The sequence below is a fragment of the Salminus brasiliensis genome, chromosome 13 (genome assembly GCF_030463535.1).
Source record: "Salminus brasiliensis chromosome 13, fSalBra1.hap2, whole genome shotgun sequence".
In the NCBI taxonomy this organism is placed as follows: domain Eukaryota; kingdom Metazoa; phylum Chordata; class Actinopteri; order Characiformes; family Bryconidae; genus Salminus; species Salminus brasiliensis.
In genome coordinates, this window is record NC_132890.1 from 15,772,789 (window position 1) to 15,789,744 (window position 16,956).

Below are 16,956 nucleotides of genomic sequence, written 5' to 3' on the forward strand. Positions count from 1 at the left end.
GCTCACTCCCTTTCGTGATGTGTTGCTTTAATGTGACCTAAGTAAGTGATCTAAATTAGCAGGTGTTTTTTTGTTTGTTTGTTTGTTTTTAACAGCAAATATTGGGCTTGTCCCACCCATGAGCTGTAATTGTGATTGGTTGTAGTTCTGCTCTGCGTTGACATCCTGTAACAGACTTTCCCCCCCATGTTGTCAGTTTCCTCAAACGTACACTGACCCCTACTGGCAGGCTTGGGTTACTTTTATCCACAGCATTCCCTCCACAGAGTTCTTGTTGAATATTTTCCAGTGTTTTGTTTTGAGAGCAACTGGCTATAATTAAGCCAAACTACAACTGATTGGTTTCCATCCCATGGCAGGCCATGCAGGTGGGCTTAAACGGCATCTGACGCTGAAATGTTTCGACTCTGAAGACTCCAAAGACCGTATGAAATGTAACACAAGGACGTACATGTAAAAGAAAGGGTAATGCGTTGTAGATTTGTGAAAGCGTAAAGTAAGATGGAGTAAAAGTAAGAAAAGCAAGTGAAAGAATGTGCATGTAAGTGCTTGAGGATGGCAAAAGCTTACAGCACCTGGTATTCCCAGGCGGTCTCCCATCCAAGTACTAACCAGGCCCGACCCTGCTTAGCTTCCGAGATCAGACGAGATCGGGCGTGCTCAGGGTGGTATGGCCGTAAGCGAGAGCGCTGCTTCCACTCAGCCTATTTATAAGCATGCGGCAAAAGACGGCTGCCTTTTCCACACTACAGGGGACACACATTTACTCGCCCTCCTTTCTTACTTCCAAAGCAATCCCACCAAGCTCATTCAAACCAATCACACATTTCATTGCTCTCTCCTGTCCTCCTTCTCTTTTCACAAAAAAAATAAAACAACAAAACTTGCTCTTTTGGCTGACACTTGAACATTCAGCAACAAAGGCTAACGCCGGCCGCCAGACTCGGCCTTGTCAACATAAAAGTCACATAAGCCACATGAGTCGAATGGGCTTGTGAAACGGGACAATTACAAAATCACAAATCTTTCTCAACTGTCTTGGCTCCTTTTATTTACACCCCTAAATTCCACATACTAAGGTACAACAGGAATACGGGATAAATGCAGAGGCTACTTCCTACCAATATGGAAGCCGGGCAAAAAAAAAAAAAGAAAAAAGCTCACGCTAGCACGCCGGGCGAAGCATCGCTCTGAGGTGAGTTGCGAGTCGCAGGGATGCCGGTGAAGCAGGCTCGGGCTGAGTGGGCCAGCCAGCCTTTTGACTTAGGGAAGTGGCGTCGCCATGTCAAGTTCAAAGAGCTCTGTGAAGCTTTAGGGGGACAAAAGAACAACTGTTGTAGATGCAGGCAGGTCTGGGAGGAGAATTTTAAAAAAACTCAATACAACTGGAAATCAGCCCCCCGAAACGAGAACGGGGACCCATGAATGGCGGCCCATGACTTGAGGTTGCGTGTAACGGTGAAATAAACATCACGGCTGTGACGAAACGGTGCTGTTATTGCCCCACGGCTCACTCCCTTTCGTGATGTGTTGCTTTAATGTGACCTAAGTAAGTGATCTAAATTAGCAGGTGTTTTTTTGTTTGTTTGTTTGTTTTTAACAGCAAATATTGGGCTTGTCCCACCCATGAGCTGTAATTGTGATTGGTTGTAGTTCTGCTCTGCGTTGACATCCTGTAACAGACTTTCCCCCCCATGTTGTCAGTTTCCTCAAACGTACACTGACCCCTACTGGCAGGCTTGGGTTACTTTTATCCACAGCATTCCCTCCACAGAGTTCTTGTTGAATATTTTCCAGTGTTTTGTTTTGAGAGCAACTGGCTATAATTAAGCCAAACTACAACTGATTGGTTTCCATCCCATGGCAGGCCATGCAGGTGGGCTTAAACGGCATCTGACGCTGAAATGTTTCGACTCTGAAGACTCCAAAGACCGTATGAAATGTAACACAAGGACGTACATGTAAAAGAAAGGGTAATGCGTTGTAGATTTGTGAAAGCGTAAAGTAAGATGGAGTAAAAGTAAGAAAAGCAAGTGAAAGAATGTGCATGTAAGTGCTTGAGGATGGCAAAAGCTTACAGCACCTGGTATTCCCAGGCGGTCTCCCATCCAAGTACTAACCAGGCCCGACCCTGCTTAGCTTCCGAGATCAGACGAGATCGGGCGTGCTCAGGGTGGTATGGCCGTAAGCGAGAGCACTGCTTCCACTCAGCCTATTTATAAGCATGCGGCAAAAGACGGCTGCCTTTTCCACACTACAGGGGACACACATTTACTCGCCCTCCTTTCTTACTTCCAAAGCAACCCCACCAAGCTCATTCAAACCAATCACACATTTCATTGCTCTCTCCTGTCCTCCTTCTCTTTTCACAAAAAAAATAAAACAACAAAACTTGCTCTTTTGGCTGACACTTGAACATTCAGCAACAAAGGCTAACGCCGGCCGCCAGACTCGGCCTTGTCAACATAAAAGTCACATAAGCCACATGAGTCGAATGGGCTTGTGAAACGGGACAATTACAAAATCACAAATCTTTCTCAACTGTCTTGGCTCCTTTTATTTACACCCCTAAATTCCACATACTAAGGTACAACAGGAATACGGGATAAATGCAGAGGCTACTTCCTACCAATATGGAAGCCGGGAAAAAAAAAAAAAAGAAAAAAGCTCACGCTAGCACGCCGGGCGAAGCATCGCTCTGAGGTGAGTTGCGAGTCGCAGGGATGCCGGTGAAGCAGGCTCGGGCTGAGTGGGCCAGTCAGCCTTTTGACTTAGGGAAGTGGCGTCGCCATGTCAAGTTCAAAGAGCTCTGTGAAGCTTTAGGGGGACAAAAGAACAACTGTTGTAGATGCAGGCAGGTCTGGGAGGAGAATTTAAAAAAAACTCAATACAACTGGAAATCAGCCCCCCGAAACGAGAACGGGGACCCATGAATGGCGGCCCATGACTTGAGGTTGCGTGTAACGGTGAAATAAACATCACGGCTGTGACGAAACGGTGCTGTTATTGCCCCACGGCTCACTCCCTTTCGTGATGTGTTGCTTTAATGTGACCTAAGTAAGTGATCTAAATTAGCAGGTGTTTTTTTGTTTGTTTGTTTGTTTTTAACAGCAAATATTGGGCTTGTCCCACCCATGAGCTGTAATTGTGATTGGTTGTAGTTCTGCTCTGCGTTGACATCCTGTAACAGACTTTCCCCCCCATGTTGTCAGTTTCCTCAAACGTACACTGACCCCTACTGGCAGGCTTGGGTTACTTTTATCCACAGCATTCCCTCCACAGAGTTCTTGTTGAATATTTTCCAGTGTTTTGTTTTGAGAGCAACTGGCTATAATTAAGCCAAACTACAACTGATTGGTTTCCATCCCATGGCAGGCCATGCAGGTGGGCTTAAACGGCATCTGACGCTGAAATGTTTCGACTCTGAAGACTCCAAAGACCGTATGAAATGTAACACAAGGACGTACATGTAAAAGAAAGGGTAATGCGTTGTAGATTTGTGAAAGCGTAAAGTAAGATGGAGTAAAAGTAAGAAAAGCAAGTGAAAGAATGTGCATGTAAGTGCTTGAGGATGGCAAAAGCTTACAGCACCTGGTATTCCCAGGCGGTCTCCCATCCAAGTACTAACCAGGCCCGACCCTGCTTAGCTTCCGAGATCAGACGAGATCAGGCGTGCTCAGGGTGGTATGGCCGTAAGCGAGAGCACTGCTTCCACTCAGCCTATTTATAAGCATGCGGCAAAAGACGGCTGCCTTTTCCACACTACAGGGGACACACATTTACTCGCCCTCCTTTCTTACTTCCAAAGCAACCCCACCAAGCTCATTCAAACCAATCACACATTTCATTGCTCTCTCCTGTCCTCCTTCTCTTTTCACAAAAAAAATAAAACAACAAAACTTGCTCTTTTGGCTGACACTTGAACATTCAGCAACAAAGGCTAACACCGGCCGCCAGACTCGGCCTTGTCAACATAAAAGTCACATAAGCCACATGAGTCGAATGGGCTTGTGAAACGGGACAATTACAAAATCACAAATCTTTCTCAACTGTCTTGGCTCCTTTTATTTACACCCCTAAATTCCACATACTAAGGTACAACAGGAATACGGGATAAATGCAGAGGCTACTTCCTACCAATATGGAAGCCGGGCAAAAAAAAAAAAAGAAAAAAGCTCACGCTAGCACGCCGGGCGAAGCATCGCTCTGAGGTGAGTTGCGAGTCGCAGGGATGCCGGTGAAGCAGGCTCGGGCTGAGTGGGCCAGCCAGCCTTTTGACTTAGGGAAGTGGCGTCGCCATGTCAAGTTCAAAGAGCTCTGTGAAGCTTTAGGGGGACAAAAGAACAACTGTTGTAGATGCAGGCAGGTCTGGGAGGAGAATTAAAAAAAAACTCAATACAACTGGAAATCAGCCCCCCGAAACGAGAACGGGGACCCATGAATGGCGGCCCATGACTTGAGGTTGCGTGTAACGGTGAAATAAACATCACGGCTGTGACGAAACGGTGCTGTTATTGCCCCACGGCTCACTCCCTTTCGTGATGTGTTGCTTTAATGTGACCTAAGTAAGTGATCTAAATTAGCAGGTGTTTTTTTGTTTGTTTGTTTGTTTTTAACAGCAAATATTGGGCTTGTCCCACCCATGAGCTGTAATTGTGATTGGTTGTAGTTCTGCTCTGCGTTGACATCCTGTAACAGACTTTCCCCCCCATGTTGTCAGTTTCCTCAAACGTACACTGACCCCTACTGGCAGGCTTGGGTTACTTTTATCCACAGCATTCCCTCCACAGAGTTCTTGTTGAATATTTTCCAGTGTTTTGTTTTGAGAGCAACTGGCTATAATTAAGCCAAACTACAACTGATTGGTTTCCATCCCATGGCAGGCCATGCAGGTGGGCTTAAACGGCATCTGACGCTGAAATGTTTCGACTCTGAAGACTCCAAAGACCGTATGAAATGTAACACAAGGACGTACATGTAAAAGAAAGGGTAATGCGTTGTAGATTTGTGAAAGCGTAAAGTAAGATGGAGTAAAAGTAAGAAAAGCAAGTGAAAGAATGTGCATGTAAGTGCTTGAGGATGGCAAAAGCTTACAGCACCTGGTATTCCCAGGCGGTCTCCCATCCAAGTACTAACCAGGCCCGACCCTGCTTAGCTTCCGAGATCAGACGAGATCGGGCGTGCTCAGGGTGGTATGGCCGTAAGCGAGAGCACTGCTTCCACTCAGCCTATTTATAAGCATGCGGCAAAAGACGGCTGCCTTTTCCACACTACAGGGGACACACATTTACTCGCCCTCCTTTCTTACTTCCAAAGCAACCCCACCAAGCTCATTCAAACCAATCACACATTTCATTGCTCTCTCCTGTCCTCCTTCTCTTTTCACAAAAAAAATAAAACAACAAAACTTGCTCTTTTGGCTGACACTTGAACATTCAGCAACAAAGGCTAACGCCGGCCGCCAGACTCGGCCTTGTCAACATAAAAGTCACATAAGCCACATGAGTCGAATGGGCTTGTGAAACGGGACAATTACAAAATCACAAATCTTTCTCAACTGTCTTGGCTCCTTTTATTTACACCCCTAAATTCCACATACTAAGGTACAACAGGAATACGGGATAAATGCAGAGGCTACTTCCTACCAATATGGAAGCCGGGCAAAAAAAAAAAAAGAAAAAAGCTCACGCTAGCACGCCGGGCGAAGCATCGCTCTGAGGTGAGTTGCGAGTCGCAGGGATGCCGGTGAAGCAGGCTCGGGCTGAGTGGGCCAGCCAGCCTTTTGACTTAGGGAAGTGGCGTCGCCATGTCAAGTTCAAAGAGCTCTGTGAAGCTTTAGGGGGACAAAAGAACAACTGTTGTAGATGCAGGCAGGTCTGGGAGGAGAATTTTAAAAAAACTCAATACAACTGGAAATCAGCCCCCCGAAACGAGAACGGGGACCCATGAATGGCGGCCCATGACTTGAGGTTGCGTGTAACGGTGAAATAAACATCACGGCTGTGACGAAACGGTGCTGTTATTGCCCCACGGCTCACTCCCTTTCGTGATGTGTTGCTTTAATGTGACCTAAGTAAGTGATCTAAATTAGCAGGTGTTTTTTTGTTTGTTTGTTTGTTTTTAACAGCAAATATTGGGCTTGTCCCACCCATGAGCTGTAATTGTGATTGGTTGTAGTTCTGCTCTGCGTTGACATCCTGTAACAGACTTTCCCCCCCATGTTGTCAGTTTCCTCAAACGTACACTGACCCCTACTGGCAGGCTTGGGTTACTTTTATCCACAGCATTCCCTCCACAGAGTTCTTGTTGAATATTTTCCAGTGTTTTGTTTTGAGAGCAACTGGCTATAATTAAGCCAAACTACAACTGATTGGTTTCCATCCCATGGCAGGCCATGCAGGTGGGCTTAAACGGCATCTGACGCTGAAATGTTTCGACTCTGAAGACTCCAAAGACCGTATGAAATGTAACACAAGGACGTACATGTAAAAGAAAGGGTAATGCGTTGTAGATTTGTGAAAGCGTAAAGTAAGATGGAGTAAAAGTAAGAAAAGCAAGTGAAAGAATGTGCATGTAAGTGCTTGAGGATGGCAAAAGCTTACAGCACCTGGTATTCCCAGGCGGTCTCCCATCCAAGTACTAACCAGGCCCGACCCTGCTTAGCTTCCGAGATCAGACGAGATCAGGCGTGCTCAGGGTGGTATGGCCGTAAGCGAGAGCACTGCTTCCACTCAGCCTATTTATAAGCATGCGGCAAAAGACGGCTGCCTTTTCCACACTACAGGGGACACACATTTACTCGCCCTCCTTTCTTACTTCCAAAGCAACCCCACCAAGCTCATTCAAACCAATCACACATTTCATTGCTCTCTCCTGTCCTCCTTCTCTTTTCACAAAAAAAATAAAACAACAAAACTTGCTCTTTTGGCTGACACTTGAACATTCAGCAACAAAGGCTAACACCGGCCGCCAGACTCGGCCTTGTCAACATAAAAGTCACATAAGCCACATGAGTCGAATGGGCTTGTGAAACGGGACAATTACAAAATCACAAATCTTTCTCAACTGTCTTGGCTCCTTTTATTTACACCCCTAAATTCCACATACTAAGGTACAACAGGAATACGGGATAAATGCAGAGGCTACTTCCTACCAATATGGAAGCCGGGCAAAAAAAAAAAAAGAAAAAAGCTCACGCTAGCACGCCGGGCGAAGCATCGCTCTGAGGTGAGTTGCGAGTCGCAGGGATGCCGGTGAAGCAGGCTCGGGCTGAGTGGGCCAGCCAGCCTTTTGACTTAGGGAAGTGGCGTCGCCATGTCAAGTTCAAAGAGCTCTGTGAAGCTTTAGGGGGACAAAAGAACAACTGTTGTAGATGCAGGCAGGTCTGGGAGGAGAATTTTAAAAAAACTCAATACAACTGGAAATCAGCCCCCCGAAACGAGAACGGGGACCCATGAATGGCGGCCCATGACTTGAGGTTGCGTGTAACGGTGAAATAAACATCACGGCTGTGACGAAACGGTGCTGTTATTGCCCCACGGCTCACTCCCTTTCGTGATGTGTTGCTTTAATGTGACCTAAGTAAGTGATCTAAATTAGCAGGTGTTTTTTTGTTTGTTTGTTTGTTTTTAACAGCAAATATTGGGCTTGTCCCACCCATGAGCTGTAATTGTGATTGGTTGTAGTTCTGCTCTGCGTTGACATCCTGTAACAGACTTTCCCCCCCATGTTGTCAGTTTCCTCAAACGTACACTGACCCCTACTGGCAGGCTTGGGTTACTTTTATCCACAGCATTCCCTCCACAGAGTTCTTGTTGAATATTTTCCAGTGTTTTGTTTTGAGAGCAACTGGCTATAATTAAGCCAAACTACAACTGATTGGTTTCCATCCCATGGCAGGCCATGCAGGTGGGCTTAAACGGCATCTGACGCTGAAATGTTTCGACTCTGAAGACTCCAAAGACCGTATGAAATGTAACACAAGGACGTACATGTAAAAGAAAGGGTAATGCGTTGTAGATTTGTGAAAGCGTAAAGTAAGATGGAGTAAAAGTAAGAAAAGCAAGTGAAAGAATGTGCATGTAAGTGCTTGAGGATGGCAAAAGCTTACAGCACCTGGTATTCCCAGGCGGTCTCCCATCCAAGTACTAACCAGGCCCGACCCTGCTTAGCTTCCGAGATCAGACGAGATCGGGCGTGCTCAGGGTGGTATGGCCGTAAGCGAGAGCACTGCTTCCACTCAGCCTATTTATAAGCATGCGGCAAAAGACGGCTGCCTTTTCCACACTACAGGGGACACACATTTACTCGCCCTCCTTTCTTACTTCCAAAGCAACCCCACCAAGCTCATTCAAACCAATCACACATTTCATTGCTCTCTCCTGTCCTCCTTCTCTTTTCACAAAAAAAATAAAACAACAAAACTTGCTCTTTTGGCTGACACTTGAACATTCAGCAACAAAGGCTAACGCCGGCCGCCAGACTCGGCCTTGTCAACATAAAAGTCACATAAGCCACATGAGTCGAATGGGCTTGTGAAACGGGACAATTACAAAATCACAAATCTTTCTCAACTGTCTTGGCTCCTTTTATTTACACCCCTAAATTCCACATACTAAGGTACAACAGGAATACGGGATAAATGCAGAGGCTACTTCCTACCAATATGGAAGCCGGGAAAAAAAAAAAAAAGAAAAAAGCTCACGCTAGCACGCCGGGCGAAGCATCGCTCTGAGGTGAGTTGCGAGTCGCAGGGATGCCGGTGAAGCAGGCTCGGGCTGAGTGGGCCAGTCAGCCTTTTGACTTAGGGAAGTGGCGTCGCCATGTCAAGTTCAAAGAGCTCTGTGAAGCTTTAGGGGGACAAAAGAACAACTGTTGTAGATGCAGGCAGGTCTGGGAGGAGAATTTAAAAAAAACTCAATACAACTGGAAATCAGCCCCCCGAAACGAGAACGGGGACCCATGAATGGCGGCCCATGACTTGAGGTTGCGTGTAACGGTGAAATAAACATCACGGCTGTGACGAAACGGTGCTGTTATTGCCCCACGGCTCACTCCCTTTCGTGATGTGTTGCTTTAATGTGACCTAAGTAAGTGATCTAAATTAGCAGGTGTTTTTTTGTTTGTTTGTTTGTTTTTAACAGCAAATATTGGGCTTGTCCCACCCATGAGCTGTAATTGTGATTGGTTGTAGTTCTGCTCTGCGTTGACATCCTGTAACAGACTTTCCCCCCCATGTTGTCAGTTTCCTCAAACGTACACTGACCCCTACTGGCAGGCTTGGGTTACTTTTATCCACAGCATTCCCTCCACAGAGTTCTTGTTGAATATTTTCCAGTGTTTTGTTTTGAGAGCAACTGGCTATAATTAAGCCAAACTACAACTGATTGGTTTCCATCCCATGGCAGGCCATGCAGGTGGGCTTAAACGGCATCTGACGCTGAAATGTTTCGACTCTGAAGACTCCAAAGACCGTATGAAATGTAACACAAGGACGTACATGTAAAAGAAAGGGTAATGCGTTGTAGATTTGTGAAAGCGTAAAGTAAGATGGAGTAAAAGTAAGAAAAGCAAGTGAAAGAATGTGCATGTAAGTGCTTGAGGATGGCAAAAGCTTACAGCACCTGGTATTCCCAGGCGGTCTCCCATCCAAGTACTAACCAGGCCCGACCCTGCTTAGCTTCCGAGATCAGACGAGATCAGGCGTGCTCAGGGTGGTATGGCCGTAAGCGAGAGCACTGCTTCCACTCAGCCTATTTATAAGCATGCGGCAAAAGACGGCTGCCTTTTCCACACTACAGGGGACACACATTTACTCGCCCTCCTTTCTTACTTCCAAAGCAACCCCACCAAGCTCATTCAAACCAATCACACATTTCATTGCTCTCTCCTGTCCTCCTTCTCTTTTCACAAAAAAAATAAAACAACAAAACTTGCTCTTTTGGCTGACACTTGAACATTCAGCAACAAAGGCTAACACCGGCCGCCAGACTCGGCCTTGTCAACATAAAAGTCACATAAGCCACATGAGTCGAATGGGCTTGTGAAACGGGACAATTACAAAATCACAAATCTTTCTCAACTGTCTTGGCTCCTTTTATTTACACCCCTAAATTCCACATACTAAGGTACAACAGGAATACGGGATAAATGCAGAGGCTACTTCCTACCAATATGGAAGCCGGGCAAAAAAAAAAAAAGAAAAAAGCTCACGCTAGCACGCCGGGCGAAGCATCGCTCTGAGGTGAGTTGCGAGTCGCAGGGATGCCGGTGAAGCAGGCTCGGGCTGAGTGGGCCAGCCAGCCTTTTGACTTAGGGAAGTGGCGTCGCCATGTCAAGTTCAAAGAGCTCTGTGAAGCTTTAGGGGGACAAAAGAACAACTGTTGTAGATGCAGGCAGGTCTGGGAGGAGAATTAAAAAAAAACTCAATACAACTGGAAATCAGCCCCCCGAAACGAGAACGGGGACCCATGAATGGCGGCCCATGACTTGAGGTTGCGTGTAACGGTGAAATAAACATCACGGCTGTGACGAAACGGTGCTGTTATTGCCCCACGGCTCACTCCCTTTCGTGATGTGTTGCTTTAATGTGACCTAAGTAAGTGATCTAAATTAGCAGGTGTTTTTTTGTTTGTTTGTTTGTTTTTAACAGCAAATATTGGGCTTGTCCCACCCATGAGCTGTAATTGTGATTGGTTGTAGTTCTGCTCTGCGTTGACATCCTGTAACAGACTTTCCCCCCCATGTTGTCAGTTTCCTCAAACGTACACTGACCCCTACTGGCAGGCTTGGGTTACTTTTATCCACAGCATTCCCTCCACAGAGTTCTTGTTGAATATTTTCCAGTGTTTTGTTTTGAGAGCAACTGGCTATAATTAAGCCAAACTACAACTGATTGGTTTCCATCCCATGGCAGGCCATGCAGGTGGGCTTAAACGGCATCTGACGCTGAAATGTTTCGACTCTGAAGACTCCAAAGACCGTATGAAATGTAACACAAGGACGTACATGTAAAAGAAAGGGTAATGCGTTGTAGATTTGTGAAAGCGTAAAGTAAGATGGAGTAAAAGTAAGAAAAGCAAGTGAAAGAATGTGCATGTAAGTGCTTGAGGATGGCAAAAGCTTACAGCACCTGGTATTCCCAGGCGGTCTCCCATCCAAGTACTAACCAGGCCCGACCCTGCTTAGCTTCCGAGATCAGACGAGATCGGGCGTGCTCAGGGTGGTATGGCCGTAAGCGAGAGCACTGCTTCCACTCAGCCTATTTATAAGCATGCGGCAAAAGACGGCTGCCTTTTCCACACTACAGGGGACACACATTTACTCGCCCTCCTTTCTTACTTCCAAAGCAACCCCACCAAGCTCATTCAAACCAATCACACATTTCATTGCTCTCTCCTGTCCTCCTTCTCTTTTCACAAAAAAAATAAAACAACAAAACTTGCTCTTTTGGCTGACACTTGAACATTCAGCAACAAAGGCTAACGCCGGCCGCCAGACTCGGCCTTGTCAACATAAAAGTCACATAAGCCACATGAGTCGAATGGGCTTGTGAAACGGGACAATTACAAAATCACAAATCTTTCTCAACTGTCTTGGCTCCTTTTATTTACACCCCTAAATTCCACATACTAAGGTACAACAGGAATACGGGATAAATGCAGAGGCTACTTCCTACCAATATGGAAGCCGGGCAAAAAAAAAAAAAGAAAAAAGCTCACGCTAGCACGCCGGGCGAAGCATCGCTCTGAGGTGAGTTGCGAGTCGCAGGGATGCCGGTGAAGCAGGCTCGGGCTGAGTGGGCCAGCCAGCCTTTTGACTTAGGGAAGTGGCGTCGCCATGTCAAGTTCAAAGAGCTCTGTGAAGCTTTAGGGGGACAAAAGAACAACTGTTGTAGATGCAGGCAGGTCTGGGAGGAGAATTTTAAAAAAACTCAATACAACTGGAAATCAGCCCCCCGAAACGAGAACGGGGACCCATGAATGGCGGCCCATGACTTGAGGTTGCGTGTAACGGTGAAATAAACATCACGGCTGTGACGAAACGGTGCTGTTATTGCCCCACGGCTCACTCCCTTTCGTGATGTGTTGCTTTAATGTGACCTAAGTAAGTGATCTAAATTAGCAGGTGTTTTTTTGTTTGTTTGTTTGTTTTTAACAGCAAATATTGGGCTTGTCCCACCCATGAGCTGTAATTGTGATTGGTTGTAGTTCTGCTCTGCGTTGACATCCTGTAACAGACTTTCCCCCCCATGTTGTCAGTTTCCTCAAACGTACACTGACCCCTACTGGCAGGCTTGGGTTACTTTTATCCACAGCATTCCCTCCACAGAGTTCTTGTTGAATATTTTCCAGTGTTTTGTTTTGAGAGCAACTGGCTATAATTAAGCCAAACTACAACTGATTGGTTTCCATCCCATGGCAGGCCATGCAGGTGGGCTTAAACGGCATCTGACGCTGAAATGTTTCGACTCTGAAGACTCCAAAGACCGTATGAAATGTAACACAAGGACGTACATGTAAAAGAAAGGGTAATGCGTTGTAGATTTGTGAAAGCGTAAAGTAAGATGGAGTAAAAGTAAGAAAAGCAAGTGAAAGAATGTGCATGTAAGTGCTTGAGGATGGCAAAAGCTTACAGCACCTGGTATTCCCAGGCGGTCTCCCATCCAAGTACTAACCAGGCCCGACCCTGCTTAGCTTCCGAGATCAGACGAGATCAGGCGTGCTCAGGGTGGTATGGCCGTAAGCGAGAGCACTGCTTCCACTCAGCCTATTTATAAGCATGCGGCAAAAGACGGCTGCCTTTTCCACACTACAGGGGACACACATTTACTCGCCCTCCTTTCTTACTTCCAAAGCAACCCCACCAAGCTCATTCAAACCAATCACACATTTCATTGCTCTCTCCTGTCCTCCTTCTCTTTTCACAAAAAAAATAAAACAACAAAACTTGCTCTTTTGGCTGACACTTGAACATTCAGCAACAAAGGCTAACACCGGCCGCCAGACTCGGCCTTGTCAACATAAAAGTCACATAAGCCACATGAGTCGAATGGGCTTGTGAAACGGGACAATTACAAAATCACAAATCTTTCTCAACTGTCTTGGCTCCTTTTATTTACACCCCTAAATTCCACATACTAAGGTACAACAGGAATACGGGATAAATGCAGAGGCTACTTCCTACCAATATGGAAGCCGGGCAAAAAAAAAAAAAGAAAAAAGCTCACGCTAGCACGCCGGGCGAAGCATCGCTCTGAGGTGAGTTGCGAGTCGCAGGGATGCCGGTGAAGCAGGCTCGGGCTGAGTGGGCCAGCCAGCCTTTTGACTTAGGGAAGTGGCGTCGCCATGTCAAGTTCAAAGAGCTCTGTGAAGCTTTAGGGGGACAAAAGAACAACTGTTGTAGATGCAGGCAGGTCTGGGAGGAGAATTAAAAAAAAACTCAATACAACTGGAAATCAGCCCCCCGAAACGAGAACGGGGACCCATGAATGGCGGCCCATGACTTGAGGTTGCGTGTAACGGTGAAATAAACATCACGGCTGTGACGAAACGGTGCTGTTATTGCCCCACGGCTCACTCCCTTTCGTGATGTGTTGCTTTAATGTGACCTAAGTAAGTGATCTAAATTAGCAGGTGTTTTTTTGTTTGTTTGTTTGTTTTTAACAGCAAATATTGGGCTTGTCCCACCCATGAGCTGTAATTGTGATTGGTTGTAGTTCTGCTCTGCGTTGACATCCTGTAACAGACTTTCCCCCCCATGTTGTCAGTTTCCTCAAACGTACACTGACCCCTACTGGCAGGCTTGGGTTACTTTTATCCACAGCATTCCCTCCACAGAGTTCTTGTTGAATATTTTCCAGTGTTTTGTTTTGAGAGCAACTGGCTATAATTAAGCCAAACTACAACTGATTGGTTTCCATCCCATGGCAGGCCATGCAGGTGGGCTTAAACGGCATCTGACGCTGAAATGTTTCGACTCTGAAGACTCCAAAGACCGTATGAAATGTAACACAAGGACGTACATGTAAAAGAAAGGGTAATGCGTTGTAGATTTGTGAAAGCGTAAAGTAAGATGGAGTAAAAGTAAGAAAAGCAAGTGAAAGAATGTGCATGTAAGTGCTTGAGGATGGCAAAAGCTTACAGCACCTGGTATTCCCAGGCGGTCTCCCATCCAAGTACTAACCAGGCCCGACCCTGCTTAGCTTCCGAGATCAGACGAGATCGGGCGTGCTCAGGGTGGTATGGCCGTAAGCGAGAGCACTGCTTCCACTCAGCCTATTTATAAGCATGCGGCAAAAGACGGCTGCCTTTTCCACACTACAGGGGACACACATTTACTCGCCCTCCTTTCTTACTTCCAAAGCAACCCCACCAAGCTCATTCAAACCAATCACACATTTCATTGCTCTCTCCTGTCCTCCTTCTCTTTTCACAAAAAAAATAAAACAACAAAACTTGCTCTTTTGGCTGACACTTGAACATTCAGCAACAAAGGCTAACGCCGGCCGCCAGACTCGGCCTTGTCAACATAAAAGTCACATAAGCCACATGAGTCGAATGGGCTTGTGAAACGGGACAATTACAAAATCACAAATCTTTCTCAACTGTCTTGGCTCCTTTTATTTACACCCCTAAATTCCACATACTAAGGTACAACAGGAATACGGGATAAATGCAGAGGCTACTTCCTACCAATATGGAAGCCGGGCAAAAAAAAAAAAAGAAAAAAGCTCACGCTAGCACGCCGGGCGAAGCATCGCTCTGAGGTGAGTTGCGAGTCGCAGGGATGCCGGTGAAGCAGGCTCGGGCTGAGTGGGCCAGCCAGCCTTTTGACTTAGGGAAGTGGCGTCGCCATGTCAAGTTCAAAGAGCTCTGTGAAGCTTTAGGGGGACAAAAGAACAACTGTTGTAGATGCAGGCAGGTCTGGGAGGAGAATTTTAAAAAAACTCAATACAACTGGAAATCAGCCCCCCGAAACGAGAACGGGGACCCATGAATGGCGGCCCATGACTTGAGGTTGCGTGTAACGGTGAAATAAACATCACGGCTGTGACGAAACGGTGCTGTTATTGCCCCACGGCTCACTCCCTTTCGTGATGTGTTGCTTTAATGTGACCTAAGTAAGTGATCTAAATTAGCAGGTGTTTTTTTGTTTGTTTGTTTGTTTTTAACAGCAAATATTGGGCTTGTCCCACCCATGAGCTGTAATTGTGATTGGTTGTAGTTCTGCTCTGCGTTGACATCCTGTAACAGACTTTCCCCCCCATGTTGTCAGTTTCCTCAAACGTACACTGACCCCTACTGGCAGGCTTGGGTTACTTTTATCCACAGCATTCCCTCCACAGAGTTCTTGTTGAATATTTTCCAGTGTTTTGTTTTGAGAGCAACTGGCTATAATTAAGCCAAACTACAACTGATTGGTTTCCATCCCATGGCAGGCCATGCAGGTGGGCTTAAACGGCATCTGACGCTGAAATGTTTCGACTCTGAAGACTCCAAAGACCGTATGAAATGTAACACAAGGACGTACATGTAAAAGAAAGGGTAATGCGTTGTAGATTTGTGAAAGCGTAAAGTAAGATGGAGTAAAAGTAAGAAAAGCAAGTGAAAGAATGTGCATGTAAGTGCTTGAGGATGGCAAAAGCTTACAGCACCTGGTATTCCCAGGCGGTCTCCCATCCAAGTACTAACCAGGCCCGACCCTGCTTAGCTTCCGAGATCAGACGAGATCAGGCGTGCTCAGGGTGGTATGGCCGTAAGCGAGAGCACTGCTTCCACTCAGCCTATTTATAAGCATGCGGCAAAAGACGGCTGCCTTTTCCACACTACAGGGGACACACATTTACTCGCCCTCCTTTCTTACTTCCAAAGCAACCCCACCAAGCTCATTCAAACCAATCACACATTTCATTGCTCTCTCCTGTCCTCCTTCTCTTTTCACAAAAAAAATAAAACAACAAAACTTGCTCTTTTGGCTGACACTTGAACATTCAGCAACAAAGGCTAACACCGGCCGCCAGACTCGGCCTTGTCAACATAAAAGTCACATAAGCCACATGAGTCGAATGGGCTTGTGAAACGGGACAATTACAAAATCACAAATCTTTCTCAACTGTCTTGGCTCCTTTTATTTACACCCCTAAATTCCACATACTAAGGTACAACAGGAATACGGGATAAATGCAGAGGCTACTTCCTACCAATATGGAAGCCGGGCAAAAAAAAAAAAAGAAAAAAGCTCACGCTAGCACGCCGGGCGAAGCATCGCTCTGAGGTGAGTTGCGAGTCGCAGGGATGCCGGTGAAGCAGGCTCGGGCTGAGTGGGCCAGCCAGCCTTTTGACTTAGGGAAGTGGCGTCGCCATGTCAAGTTCAAAGAGCTCTGTGAAGCTTTAGGGGGACAAAAGAACAACTGTTGTAGATGCAGGCAGGTCTGGGAGGAGAATTAAAAAAAAACTCAATACAACTGGAAATCAGCCCCCCGAAACGAGAACGGGGACCCATGAATGGCGGCCCATGACTTGAGGTTGCGTGTAACGGTGAAATAAACATCACGGCTGTGACGAAACGGTGCTGTTATTGCCCCACGGCTCACTCCCTTTCGTGATGTGTTGCTTTAATGTGACCTAAGTAAGTGATCTAAATTAGCAGGTGTTTTTTTGTTTGTTTGTTTGTTTTTAACAGCAAATATTGGGCTTGTCCCACCCATGAGCTGTAATTGTGATTGGTTGTAGTTCTGCTCTGCGTTGACATCCTGTAACAGACTTTCCCCCCCATGTTGTCAGTTTCCTCAAACGTACACTGACCCCTACTGGCAGGCTTGGGTTACTTTTATCGAAACAGCATTCCCTCCACAGAGTTCTTGTTGAATATTTTCCAGTGTTTTGTTTTGAGAGCAACTGGCTATAATTAAGCCAAACTACAACTGATTGGTTTCCATCCCATGGCAGGCCATGC

General features: G+C 46.2%; 11 non-coding genes across 11 annotated transcripts; all 11 read right to left on the bottom strand.

Annotated features, from left to right (window-relative positions):
* Positions 1-563: 563 nt before the first annotated feature.
* LOC140576301 (5S ribosomal RNA) lies at positions 564-682 on the bottom strand. Its single transcript, XR_011981521.1, has one exon. It is a non-coding gene; the product is annotated as a 5S ribosomal RNA (ribosomal RNA).
* A 1,389-nt stretch (positions 683-2,071) lies between these two features.
* Positions 2,072-2,190, bottom strand: LOC140576302 (5S ribosomal RNA). Its single transcript, XR_011981522.1, has one exon. It is a non-coding gene; the product is annotated as a 5S ribosomal RNA (ribosomal RNA).
* A 1,389-nt stretch (positions 2,191-3,579) lies between these two features.
* Positions 3,580-3,698, bottom strand: LOC140576474 (5S ribosomal RNA). The gene has a single exon (XR_011981685.1). It is a non-coding gene; the product is annotated as a 5S ribosomal RNA (ribosomal RNA).
* A 1,389-nt stretch (positions 3,699-5,087) lies between these two features.
* LOC140576304 (5S ribosomal RNA) lies at positions 5,088-5,206 on the bottom strand. Its single transcript, XR_011981524.1, has one exon. It is a non-coding gene; the product is annotated as a 5S ribosomal RNA (ribosomal RNA).
* Positions 5,207-6,595: 1,389 nt separating this feature from the next.
* LOC140576475 (5S ribosomal RNA) lies at positions 6,596-6,714 on the bottom strand. Its single transcript, XR_011981686.1, has one exon. It is a non-coding gene; the product is annotated as a 5S ribosomal RNA (ribosomal RNA).
* Positions 6,715-8,103: 1,389 nt separating this feature from the next.
* Positions 8,104-8,222, bottom strand: LOC140576305 (5S ribosomal RNA). The gene has a single exon (XR_011981525.1). It is a non-coding gene; the product is annotated as a 5S ribosomal RNA (ribosomal RNA).
* Positions 8,223-9,611: 1,389 nt separating this feature from the next.
* Positions 9,612-9,730, bottom strand: LOC140576476 (5S ribosomal RNA). The gene has a single exon (XR_011981687.1). It is a non-coding gene; the product is annotated as a 5S ribosomal RNA (ribosomal RNA).
* Positions 9,731-11,119: 1,389 nt separating this feature from the next.
* On the bottom strand, positions 11,120-11,238 carry LOC140576306 (5S ribosomal RNA). Its single transcript, XR_011981526.1, has one exon. It is a non-coding gene; the product is annotated as a 5S ribosomal RNA (ribosomal RNA).
* A 1,389-nt stretch (positions 11,239-12,627) lies between these two features.
* LOC140576477 (5S ribosomal RNA) lies at positions 12,628-12,746 on the bottom strand. Its single transcript, XR_011981688.1, has one exon. It is a non-coding gene; the product is annotated as a 5S ribosomal RNA (ribosomal RNA).
* A 1,389-nt stretch (positions 12,747-14,135) lies between these two features.
* Positions 14,136-14,254, bottom strand: LOC140576307 (5S ribosomal RNA). The gene has a single exon (XR_011981527.1). It is a non-coding gene; the product is annotated as a 5S ribosomal RNA (ribosomal RNA).
* A 1,389-nt stretch (positions 14,255-15,643) lies between these two features.
* Positions 15,644-15,762, bottom strand: LOC140576478 (5S ribosomal RNA). The gene has a single exon (XR_011981689.1). It is a non-coding gene; the product is annotated as a 5S ribosomal RNA (ribosomal RNA).
* Positions 15,763-16,956: the final 1,194 nt, after the last annotated feature.